Raw genomic sequence first — 12,333 nt, 5'->3', positions numbered from 1 at the left:
GTAATATCTATCTGATTACTTATTCTTTTCAAATTTTTATTATTAATTTCAGGATAAAATATTCGTAACAATTTATTTCTTCCAAGTTTTAAGTATCAATGCAGGATATTAATAAGATGTGTAATAGCCAATATGTTGGCCACCTCTCCTTTACATTCGAGGTACTATCCTATTTCTCTTGTCCTACCCCACGTTTGGATATAGCCCCCGATGGTCATATCCTCTAAGGTTTAAAGGTTTTCACCTTTCTTATAAATAGAGTTTCTACACTCTCGCCTGGAGCGCACGCTATCCAACGTATAGTTCGGGGCAGCGGGACCAGTACACGTTTAGTGGCTGACAATTTCGTTGTCTTCGGCTATATGGAGGATCCTACGATTTATGGTAGACGTACCATACCACCGGTTTATAATGTTTTCACGTTATCTCACGTTTGGTCTAAATCCCAGTTCGGGCCAGTCCCCAGTTAACATCCGTATTTGGGCTTGTCCCCCATTTTGGGCTTGTCCCCAGTTTTGGGCTTGTCCCCAGTTTTGGACTTGTCCCCAGTTCACGGGCTTGTCCCCAGTTCACGGGCTAGTCCCCAGTTGCACGGGCTTGTCCCCAGTTTATTATTTGGGCTTGTCCCCAGCTTAATAGGTTTGATCTCAGTTAACATTATATGTTATTTGCAACATATTTTCTAAGTTCATCGTGAAGACAAAGTTCTATGGATTCGATATCCTAAGATTATTTCTTCAAGGATCATTGAAGGTTCTGTACTTATGGTAACTTAGGTCTACATAGACCTTCTGGTATGGTTTCTATTAATGAGTTGACATTATTTTAGTTGCAATAATTTTAAGCGTTTTGGTTTAAAGGGTTATCTCTTTAAGGATATCCTATTATGAAAATTTTTGTCAAATTTTAAGGATACTCTATCAAACAACTTGTTCTTTGAAAATATTGTTATTAGAAATAATTTTCATAAGGATATTTTATCCTTAAATCTTTTATTCATGGTTATTTTTCAAAACTATTGATAATGCTAAGATTATATCAAACAAACTTTTAAAGTAAATAACAAGCAGATAATTAAGAAGTTTATATTATTAACCATAAGTCACCTGGACTTAGCAAAATCTTTAACCCGGATTTCACCATACAAAAAGATGGATCATCCATCCGGGTTAAACAGGTGTTACTAATAGTTTTCAAGTGCAGGAAAATAAAAGTCAGAGGCACCAAGGGTTTCATCCCCACAAACAGAGGATCCATCCACCTTCTGTACCCCTGAGAATTGTCTTGAGGATCAGTGATCCTTAAACCCTACTTACTATTGTCTATTACATACCAAAATATCCTTAAAAACATCAACACAAATAAAAAAGTGGGCTCGGGCCTTGTCTTTGATATCCTTCATCGCCCAATTAAGCTGCATCTCACCCCCAGCAGCACCTGCTCCTTCACCGACTTCAATCGCATCTTTAACCCCGCTCGTTCCAGCAACATCCTCCTCAGCCATCTCAGTATCCTCGTCACCACCAAGAGCCGCCAAGATAGCCTTCCACTTCTGCACTTTCCAGGTTGCCTTATCAAAAGCGGGATCACCGGCCTCCGTCACCATCTTAATCCTCGCTTGAAGCACTGACCTGGAAGCCCACATCTTGGCATCTTCTGTCGCTTGCTTGACCTCCTCTTGGCGATGGGTTTCTGCTATGGATACCTAATCCTGGAGCTGCTTCTTGAGCTGGGCCAAAGCCTTGTCCTTATTGACCACCGCATTCCCTAAGGTAGATAGCTTGTCACCCATCTAACCTATGATATTTTCATAATGCTCTTTAAAGGCATTCATAGCCTGTGGACAATCGTATATTCAGGATAAGTAGGATATTGGATCCTTAAATTCAATATTTCATGATACAAAACACTTACAGAGAGGACCGTATCGTAATGGGTTTCGGGATCAGAGGACCTCTTTCTCTTGGAAGCCGCGGACTTAGCTCTAATCGTTGCAGTCTTGGGTTCGGAACTGGTGGCCGTCTTGAGGATTTCTTTCTTAACATCTTGAGGTGTGAGCATGCTGTCGATGTCTTCCAAAGAGAACTTGCTAGCAAACTTCAGAGATTTCTTAGCGCCTGTAAAGGGTAGATTATCATATAAGTATTCTCTCTAATTTTATTTACCTTAAAATTATTATAATAAACTTACTTGACATGCTGGAACCCGAGGAGATTTCACAGAAAGCTTCAATGAAACGAGCTTGAAAGGTTCTAACCTCGGTATCCAATGCTAGGAACCGTTTTATTTTCTCTTCTGTACCAGGTAACTTGCCCAAAGAAGCAAAGTTGTCAACTGCAAACAAAAAAAGAAGATTCAGAATTAAAGTTAAAGCATCAAGGATCCTGCTATTTCTTAAGGATCTAGGATCCTACCCTTTCTAACCCACTGCGAAGGAAGATCAATCCCTCCTGGTATTGAGTCACGCTTTACAAAGAAAAATTGATTCCTCCAGAAATAATCATTTATAGTGACTTTTGAGATCGGGTGGGGTTGTCGAGGCTTGGATTTCAGGATGAACCGGGCAGGACCGTGGGTAGTAAGGGTGTACAAGTGTGATGTCACACCCAGCCCTGAGCGGCGGAAACAGCCGGGCGCGCGCGAGTGGGGATTGATAATTAAGCACGGGCCATTGCAAGCAATCAAAGTAAGATTTTCATTGCGCATGAAATGTTTAACACAAATTCATTACATTGTTTAAAAATTATATAAAAACATCCAAGTATAAAAACTGTTGAAGATTTCCACGCCATATCCCCCTTGCGCGGCGGGAACAACCACGCGCATCGAAGGGATAGAACTAAAATCTTCCAAAAAGCTAGTTTTAGATGTTCAGCGTGAGGTGCTCTAAGTGTGACTCCATGCGCTACTTAGTTATCTCCTGAAAGACACGTAAAACATTTGAATCAGTATAAACTGAGTGAGTTCACAAGTTTTAGTAACTTGATAAATCGTATTGCATCATAATCTTGATAAAAATCATTCTGAAACATAATTCTGATAGCATCATTAAAACACATGCTTGGTAAAACATAGTTCTATCAACATATTCTGATAAAATCGTTCCGCGGGTTACGCGCGAACATTTCTGGGAACTGTGCTCGTCTATGCAAAGTGGCGCTACCACTACGAGCTAAAATAAGTAATACCGTCCCGCGGGTTACGCGCGAACGTTTCAGGAAAATGTGCTCGTCCATGCAAAGTGGCCGCTGCCACTACGAGCTAAAATAATAATTCCGTCCCGCGGGTTACGCGCGGACGTTGTGCCGGAAAACAAGGCGCTCGTCTGCGTAAGAGGAGCGACCTCTACAAGCGGGCTCAAACCCATAGTACTGCCCCATGACCATACTAGGCACTCGTCTGTGTAAGAGGTGCGACCCCTACGAGTGGGCGGATCAAACCAGCAGTCCCTACCCTTAGAGTTCCAATGGTAAAGTGATCACTTACTCGAGTTCTAGCGCACATGCATCGAAAACCTTAGATAACCGTTCGCATTGCTCATCATGAAATATAATTTAAACACATAATCGCTTGCATAGCGTGTAAGTATACCATGATAAAACGTTATTTAAGTACGTGTCCCTCGCCCCGAAAACAGTTTAAAAACAGTGAAAACAGCGAGAATATGGGCTGTGAGACTCACCTGTGGTTCTTGTTAAGGGATTAATCGAGATTCGGGTTTTCTTGGTGTTGGCCTCGGAATCGAAGGTCTAGAATACGATTAAATAACAAGTATATATATTAAGATCAAGAAATAGGAGAATATAAGGGTTGGATAGTAGGTCTCAAGGTTATATTCTCGGCTTACCTAGTAACAGGATCGGAGCTGGAAACAACGGATGCTTGGGAGAGGATTAGTGCAAGTTTGTAGTTCTTTGAAGTGTGTTTTGGGTGATAATTTAGGTTACAAATTTATAGGCAAACTCAAGGGAACACAATCCCTTGCTTTAGGGGATTGAAATCTTTTCATATCTAGGTGTAATGATGATAAAGTATGGAAATTATTATTGTTTATTGTTTACTTAAAAGTGGAGGAGTGGACAAAAGATCTTGATTTGATTTGGACAGGACATGCAGGTCTGGGGTTGGTGAGAATAGGGTGGCTGACAGTTGACTTTTCATGTTACAGTGTGCTTTTTCAGGTACTTTTGTCAGTGTACAGTAAAAAGTGGAAAATCTCTGAAACACGCTACTGTTTCCTTTTGGGCGGGAGTAATCTCCTTATGTCTGGAGAATAGACTAAGTGTTCTGTGCGCATCACTTTGTGCGCATAGCTTTCTGCGTGAAGGACATTTCTTTGCTGCGGGTAGGCACGTAACCTTCTCGCAGTTAGGGACATTGAGTTTCATTTGTAGATTCTCCAGGTGGTCTTGGTATTTCAACATAGTGATCAGTTATGTTGAAGTCAATTCCATCTTGGAGCTTCAGACAAACTAGCTCTCAATGTTCCCGCCATGCGGGGAGGTTAGTTCCTTTCCGCACGCGCATAAACGATTTAGGATGCACCCGCCTTAGCATCATGCGGGATGGTCAACCCATTAGACAACATAACGTTAAGGTACATGAAAACATAAAGCCAAAACATTCACGCATGGCGCATATAACATATGCTCACGCTGGTTCTTAACATGGTGCGCTCGCGCAGGTTGCATGTAACAACTGCACGCGCTGACTAACATGGCGCGCTCGCGCAGGGCGCACATAACAAATGCACGCGCTGACTAATATGGCGCGCTTAATATTCACAATCACCTAATTATTAGGTTGATTACTTAGTTTAAGGGATTGGGAATTTACCGGGTGTCACATGTGATAGCTCCGGAAGACCAAAGTCGATCCTTTGCTCCTCGATGATCCTTTCGATAGTGCTGAGGACTCGCCACACCATAGGCATAGCCTGGATGTAGGATATGCCCGTGGAGTCGAAGAAGCTTTGGGTAAAGGCATGAAAAGGATAACGATAGCCGATCAAGAACGGGCACGCCGGCATACAAACCCAGATCTGAGAATAGACGTCGCATCGGATTCCGATGTCATATTGACGGAACTTCGTTCCCGGTGGAAAGAGCGGATGAAGTTCGTCTATCTCAGGGTCTGTTTACTTGCAGATTTCGATAGAGGGGTTGGCAATAAGGTATTGTGGTTGCATCTCAGACAACCCAGACCCGTCGGATACTTGGTCGGAATGATGTGAAAGGGAAGAAGAAGACAGAACAGTAGACATTGGTAAAAGAGAATAAGAAAAGGAAGAGAAGGATACCTGATACGTCACCTGAATGTATGATTATAAGAAAGATATAGGACGGCATATATAGGCGGTTATCATTAACTCGAGGGCTAGATGGTAAATATTTCTGGCAAACCCATCCCATCATCCAGTTTTTGCAGGAGTTCAAAATTCAAAATGACAGCTGTGTTCCACTATCACCCGCCATTTTGGGGGCAATTGTTAGGACTAATATTTTCTCTGCTGAGGATATGTTATCCTTGAAGGTTTATCTGGATCCGTTATCCTCCCGAAGAGTTCCAGAGCCATATCGAAGATCAAGGATCCTCAGAGGTTAATATTGTTAATGATTGTTTCATATGTGTAGGTTATTATTCAACAGCAGTAACGGCTAAAGGACTTGGTCTACCTTAAATCTCGCTATTTGAAGCTGCTCGCACGTGGTCAAACGAACGTTGGAAGAGTAGAGGAATGATGGCGGATAAGTAGGACTTAGTTGTTAGTTAGTTATTTTGTAACTTTTCTTTATAAATACCGAGTTGTGATCAACATTAGAACACACACAAACACACGTACTCTAGCTATTAAGATATTCTATAATCATATAGCATTCGTTGATCAACAACTCCATAACACATGTAACCACCTTTTACTATCAATACACTTGACGGTGATAGTTTTCACCGTCCGAGGGTTTTTTGTGCCGGAGATTATTATAATCACGTACTATCCGACCAAAGATTAAATCGTTAATCTTTGACCGAAGCAATTCGCCCAAAGATTACCTTGTTAGTTTTTGACCGAAGTAAGATTATCATAATCAAGGGTTTTTTCCCTCGTAATCAAATCTTTGTGTTCATCAAGATTTCGATTATACATTCGCTTTTATCGTGGTAGCACTATACCTCACTTGACAGATTTGGATACATTATCCTTGGCTGATTTTTATCCAAAACATAACACATGATTTAAAATCGCTAAGAATGACATTATATGAAAAATCACCCTCATCAACCATGTCATGATTTCTCATGAAATTTGGTTTTAATTGATGAATTTTATAGGTCTCATTTGTGTTTTGTAAATTTTTATTTGCATAATAACAAAAGTTATGAAAGTATATAGTATCAACTAGTTCTATTTTATAAATGTTTCAATCCATATATTGATGATAACAAATAATATGAGAGTTTAAGGTAAGAGTGACTTTATGTTGGCTATGCAAACCTCATAACTATCATAATTAGCTTAAGTATTGATACTAAATTATGATTAAAGTCCAGAATAATTAAGGTATCATAAAGGCTAATTAGAAGACAGTTTATCATTGTTCTAATAACCTTAACATTTAAAATTTTCACTGACACTTGTGTTAGTTATTTGTTGATTTCGGGTAAACATATGGAACTATACTCAACCAATCATGTGTTAATAGGAATATTAAGATTAGCATACTTAAATATCATTAATATACAACTATCAATATTAGTCAGCTATTCTTTTGAATTTTGGATAGTCTTGTAATGCCTATGCCTAATCTAATGGCATATTTTTGCTATAAGACTTCTCCTTTATCATGATCTTCATTTTTCGGCCACCGCCATTATCATGATATTCATTTTCCAGCCACCACCATCATCATGCTCGTCATTTTCCGGCCACCACCATTACCATGATCTTCAATTCCAGCCGCCACCACCACCACAACCATTATCATGATCTTCATTTTCCGGCCACCACCATCATCTTGCTCTTCATTTTCCGGCCACCACCACCACCACCATTATCATGATCTTCATTTTCCGGCCACCACCATCATCATGCTATTCATTTTCCGAGCACCACCACCACCATTATCATGATCTACATTTTTCGGCTACCACCACCATTATTGTTTCAGACACACAACACCCATCTTTCTCCTTCAATAACCCACCTCATTTAGAGATGATTATTCTTCAACACCCATATTTCTTCTTCCCTTTTAACAAAATCAAGAACCGAAACTTTGACCTTTTTGGTTGTTTGGTGACGTTGGTTTTAGGATTAAATCAAGTCATCAAACACATTTAGATCATGATGATGGTGGCGGTGGTGGTGGTGCATGTTTTTTTGAAAATTATCTTCGAAGACGAAATTCACTTAAAATTCATTGACTCAGATTAATTTCATAAAAAAACACGGATTTCGATGATTTTTGGAGATGGTTTTCGTGGAGATGATTTTCATTCCAAAATTATCGGTCCAGATGAATTTCATTGGAAAACCATCGATTTGCGTCAGAACCTTTACACGTGGCACAGTTTCATTGGTAGAAAAAACTATCGGCGGGAATCCAAATGTCACGACAGAGATAGATTTGATTGGACTAAAATTGGAATTTTAATGGCACAGTTTCATTGGTAGACAAAACTATCGGTGGAAATCCAAATGTCACAACGAATATAGATTTAATTGGACTAAAATTGAAATTTTAACAACTTTTGAACTATTTTTGATTTCTCTCTCATCTTTTTGACTATTTTAAAAATTTTCCCTTAAACTTTTCCCTAAACGTATTAAAATCAAATTTCCCTGCGTATAAGGCTGAGGGGTGTGGAGCGCAAGAGGGGGCGCGTGAGCCCATCCGCTCGCGCCCCGGGGCGCAAGCACCACACCACCAAGGCGCGAGAGGGGCGCGAGCGCGGAAAAAGAGGCAGGCGCAAGGCCAGTAGCGGCTGGGAATGGGCGTAAAGTGGGCTTCGGAATGCGTGCATGACCGTTGGGGCTTTATAAATTGAGCCGTTGGCTCTTTAAGTTTATTAAAAAAAAAAAAATTTTCTCTATATAAACCAATATCAACCCAATATCACATACCACACCCAAAATCACATAAAATACTTACCACAACCTCAAAAAAACCCAAAATCACCCCATCTTCCAAACCTTCTTTTAAAAACATGGCTGGAAATTGGTACCCAAACCTAGATTCAGATTACAGTTACGACGATTTATGGTCGGCACCGGACCAACCGATGTTTTATTCGGGGGTCGCAACAATCATCCGGCTTTCAACCATCCAACATACAACCGTCTCCTAACTTTGTTGTTCCGGAGACACAAGAACCAGAAGGTGAAGCTGCGGGACAAAGAAGACGCGTCCACCGGAAAAAACAAGTTGCAACGGACGGGTCGGGTTCGGCTTCGACTGGAAGGACGAAACGGAAAACCACTCCGTGGTCATCGGATGAAAAGGAAGCCCTGTGTCGGGCTTGGATAGTCATTTCTGAGGATCGGCGTTGCGGTAATTGTTTTAACGTTTTTAAAAATGATTTTAAAAAAAAGTTAAATAAAAAAGTTAAATGACTTACAAATTTATTTATGCATTTTGCAGCGGACTACCAAAAGAGCAAGGTCTTTTGGACAAAGGTTAGGGAGACGTTCTATTCGCTCGTTGGGAGTACAGAGCGGAACGCCGATATGATTTCGGGTCGGTGGACCGAAATCAGAAAATTTGTCGGCTTGTTTACTAATCTGTTCAACAGGAACGCCGGTCGTATGAGACCAAGTGGCAGTGACGATTTGGCGGTTTATAATTTCACTGTCGAAGAGTGGAAGCAGGAGTGCCTGCGGAGGTATGGGACGGTGAAGACGTGGGACGGTGTAAAGGTGTGGGAGAGGTTGAGAAGGTGTTCTAAGTGGGTTGAGCTGGTGGCGCCGGACCTTGATGCGGAAGTAGGGCCGAAACGGACTAAAACTAGTTCGTCTGGAGCGTATAGCACTTCCGCCGGGTCGGATTGCCGGGTTGGATTCGACCTAAACGTTGCGGGGGAGGAAACGTCTTCACCGCCGAGGAGGCGGCCATTGGGAAGGGACGCCAGGGGGAAAAAACCGGCTGAGGGGGAAGCCGTAAACATCAACGATCTTGTTGAATCCCTCAATAAATTCAACAAAACCATGGAGATGGTCTCTAATGACAAAAAGGAAAAAAAAAGAATGAGAGATTTGGACTTCCTTACAAGAGACTTCAGTAACCTAAATCCGGTCGACCAAATGCTCAATAGTACAAATTTTAAATTCAAATAGCAACAAAAAAAAAGTAAAAAAAAAATTATTTAACCTTATCTTCAACCTACAAAAGTAGACATGATTTCTTTTATCGGGAACTTGGAAGAGCATAATTCTCTTTTAACCTTTCATTTTCCCCATTTCCACCTCTTTATATATTCACTACTTATTTGTTATATTAATTATTATATTGTTTCTTACCCATATCATATCATTTTAATAACCACAAACTTTATTTATTTAGTTAAAGCAAACTTTCTGACTCAATCCATAAACAAAACCATAGTGGAACTTATATTTTTTTTAAATATAAAGACAACTTATTTAAATCACAAACTTTTTTTTACATTCTTTCCATACGAAACATCAATTTACACGTCACACAAAACGACAACGTCCCGATTTCACCGATCATCCTCGTCACCACCAAGTGGCAAAACCTGCCAGCCCATCGTTTAATGTAACACCCACCCACACCAGATAAACCCATTCAAACTAGTGTAGTACAAGCAGAACTCTTTGGGTCCCACATAGCTGGAACCAAGTACTTTCTCTTATTTAACCCGTGCGCATTATAGCTCGCACCCGTGCTTTTATCCACCAACACCTGACCCGGATAACCTGGGTACGCACCCGACCCAAATATTCCCGTACAAGCTGACACCGCCTCTAAAGGCGCCGAAGCTGGCCCTTGAAAATAACCTTCGTTAAACGGATTAGTGACGGCACCAGCCAACACCGTCGCTAAATTAATAATCATCCCGTCTACTCCAACGTCGCCGTTTGGCGCAACTAACGGCGACGTCTGCGGGCCGTATATCGGTTGATGAAACGGCCACGCGCACTGACCCGGACACTGAGTCTCCGAGTTCCCAACCCACGCGTACGCCACACGCGCTTTGGTTTTCGTTGACCCGTGGGTCCCGCATCGGCTACGACAAAACCCGTCAACTAAAACCTCTTTCGCCGTTAACACGATGTTAATTGAGTTCTTTTGCGACACTTTCGTCGCTAAATATTGTAAATGGTAATTTTTTAAAAACTTGCCTAGGGAATAGTTTTCGTCGAGTATTTGTTTTCCGACGACCGTTGCCGACGATCCATTATGGTACTTCTCGGTGGTTTTCCACCATGATGCAACGGAAGGTAACAGCGTGGCGGCTGACGTCTTTCTAACGGTGTTTAACGACTGAAGAAAATCAACGATTATCGACCGTTGGATCGGTGTGAACTTACCGTACCAGACGAGGTTAACGGTAACGGGGCCTTGTAACAGAGCGCCGTTATGATATTTTAAAACCAAGGGCTGCTGAGTCACCAACGCAGAGAAAACATTTTTGATGTCAGCTATTGCGAGTAGGAGGATTAGAACAGTGGCAAGATGGTAATTGTTTGCCATGATGAGGGTAAAAGCGGGAAGTGGGGAGGGAGTGAAGACAGAGGTGTGGAGGGATGTGTTTATATAGTGGAGACAGGTGAAGGGTTTCATTATGAGTTGGTGACACGTGGAGGTTGGTGATTAGTGGGTGGGAGGAAGCCAGGCTGTAAGGTTCTGTCGACGTGGCTTGGGTTAGTGGTGATGGTGACATGGCAGAGTAAAAGCATGGATGCGTGTATGCTCGTGAGGATGATTACGATGTACGTATCAATGTTATTTTTCATATTGATTTGACCCCGTTAGGCTGAGGGGTGTGGGGGGTTTAATGGGGGCGCGAGTAGGGGCTCCAGCCAATAATATTGTGACGTGTGGCAGAGAGAGAAACTGGATAAGGGGGGTGTTGGAGCCCCCGTTTGAGCCCCTGGCTTTGGTGTGGAGGGGCTCCAGCAGGGGCTCCAGCGGATTTTTTTTTTATTTTTTTATAAATATATTCAAAAAACGTATTATTAAAAAAACTCATAAATTATTAAAAAACACGCATTAAAAAAAATACATTAATATCTAAAAATAAAATAAAAATAAAAGTACTAAAAAACATTATTCTTATTCTTCGGCTTGGTCTTCTTCGATCAACCTCTTTCGGATACGTTCCTTTTGCTTTTCCATTAGCATTTGATCGACCGGATTTAGGTTACTGAAGTCTCTAGTAAGGAAGTCCAAATCTCTTATTCGACTTTTTTCCTTTTTGTCATTAGAGACCACCTCCATGGTTTTGTTGAATTTATTGAGGGATTCAACAAGATTGGCGATGTTTACGGCTTCCCCCTCAGCCGATTTTTTCCCTTGGCGTCCCGTCCCAATGGCCGCCTCCTCGGCGGTGAAGACGTTTCCTCCCCCGCAATGTTTAGGTCGAATCCAACGCGGCAATCCGACCCGGTGGAAGTGCTATACGCTCCAGACGAACTAGTTTTAGTCCGTTTCGGCCCTACTTCTGCATCAAGGTCCGGCGCCACCAGCTCAACCCACTTGGAACACCTTTTCAACCTCTCCCACAACTTTACATCGTCCCACGTCTTCACCGTCCCATACCTCCGCAAACACTCCTGCTTCCACTCTTCGACAGTGAAATTGTAAACCGCCAAATCATCACTGCCACTTGGTCTCATACGACCGCTGTTCCTGTTGAAAAGATTAGTAAACAAGCCGACAAATTTTCTGATTTCGGACCACCGACCCGAAATCATATCGGCGTTCCGCTCTGTACTCCCAACGAGCGTATAGAACGTCTCCCTAACATTCGTCCAAAAAATCTTGCTCTTTTGGTAGTCGGCTGCAAAATGAATAAATAAATTTGTAAGTCATTTAACTTTTTTATTTAACTTTTTTATTAAAAATCATTTTTAAAAACGTTAAAACAATTACCGCAACGCCGATCCTCAGAAATGACTATCCAAGCCCGACACAAGGCTTCCTTCTCATCCGATGACCACGGAGTGGTTTTCCGTTTCGTCCTCGGAGTCGAAGCCGGTCCCGACCCGTCCGTTGCAACTTGTTTTTTCCGGTGGACGCGTCTTCTTTGTCCCGTAGCTTCACCGTGTGATTCTTGTGTCTCCGGAACAACTGTGACACCCGGTAAATTCCC

General features: G+C 41.8%; 1 pseudogene; it reads right to left on the bottom strand.

The window, feature by feature from the left end:
• Nucleotides 1-9,524: 9,524 nt before the first annotated feature.
• Nucleotides 9,525-10,856, bottom strand: LOC143559439 (protein EXORDIUM-like 2 pseudogene; annotated as a pseudogene).
• Nucleotides 10,857-12,333: the final 1,477 nt, after the last annotated feature.

This window comes from Bidens hawaiensis, unplaced genomic scaffold, assembly GCF_021521415.1.
Source record: "Bidens hawaiensis isolate Kalapana, Puna unplaced genomic scaffold, B.hawaiensis_p1.1 tig00019918_1, whole genome shotgun sequence".
Taxonomy (NCBI): Eukaryota; Viridiplantae; Streptophyta; class Magnoliopsida; order Asterales; family Asteraceae; genus Bidens; species Bidens hawaiensis.
The sequence above is the reverse complement of the archived record's forward strand: the minus strand, read 5'-3'. Positions and strand labels throughout refer to the sequence as shown.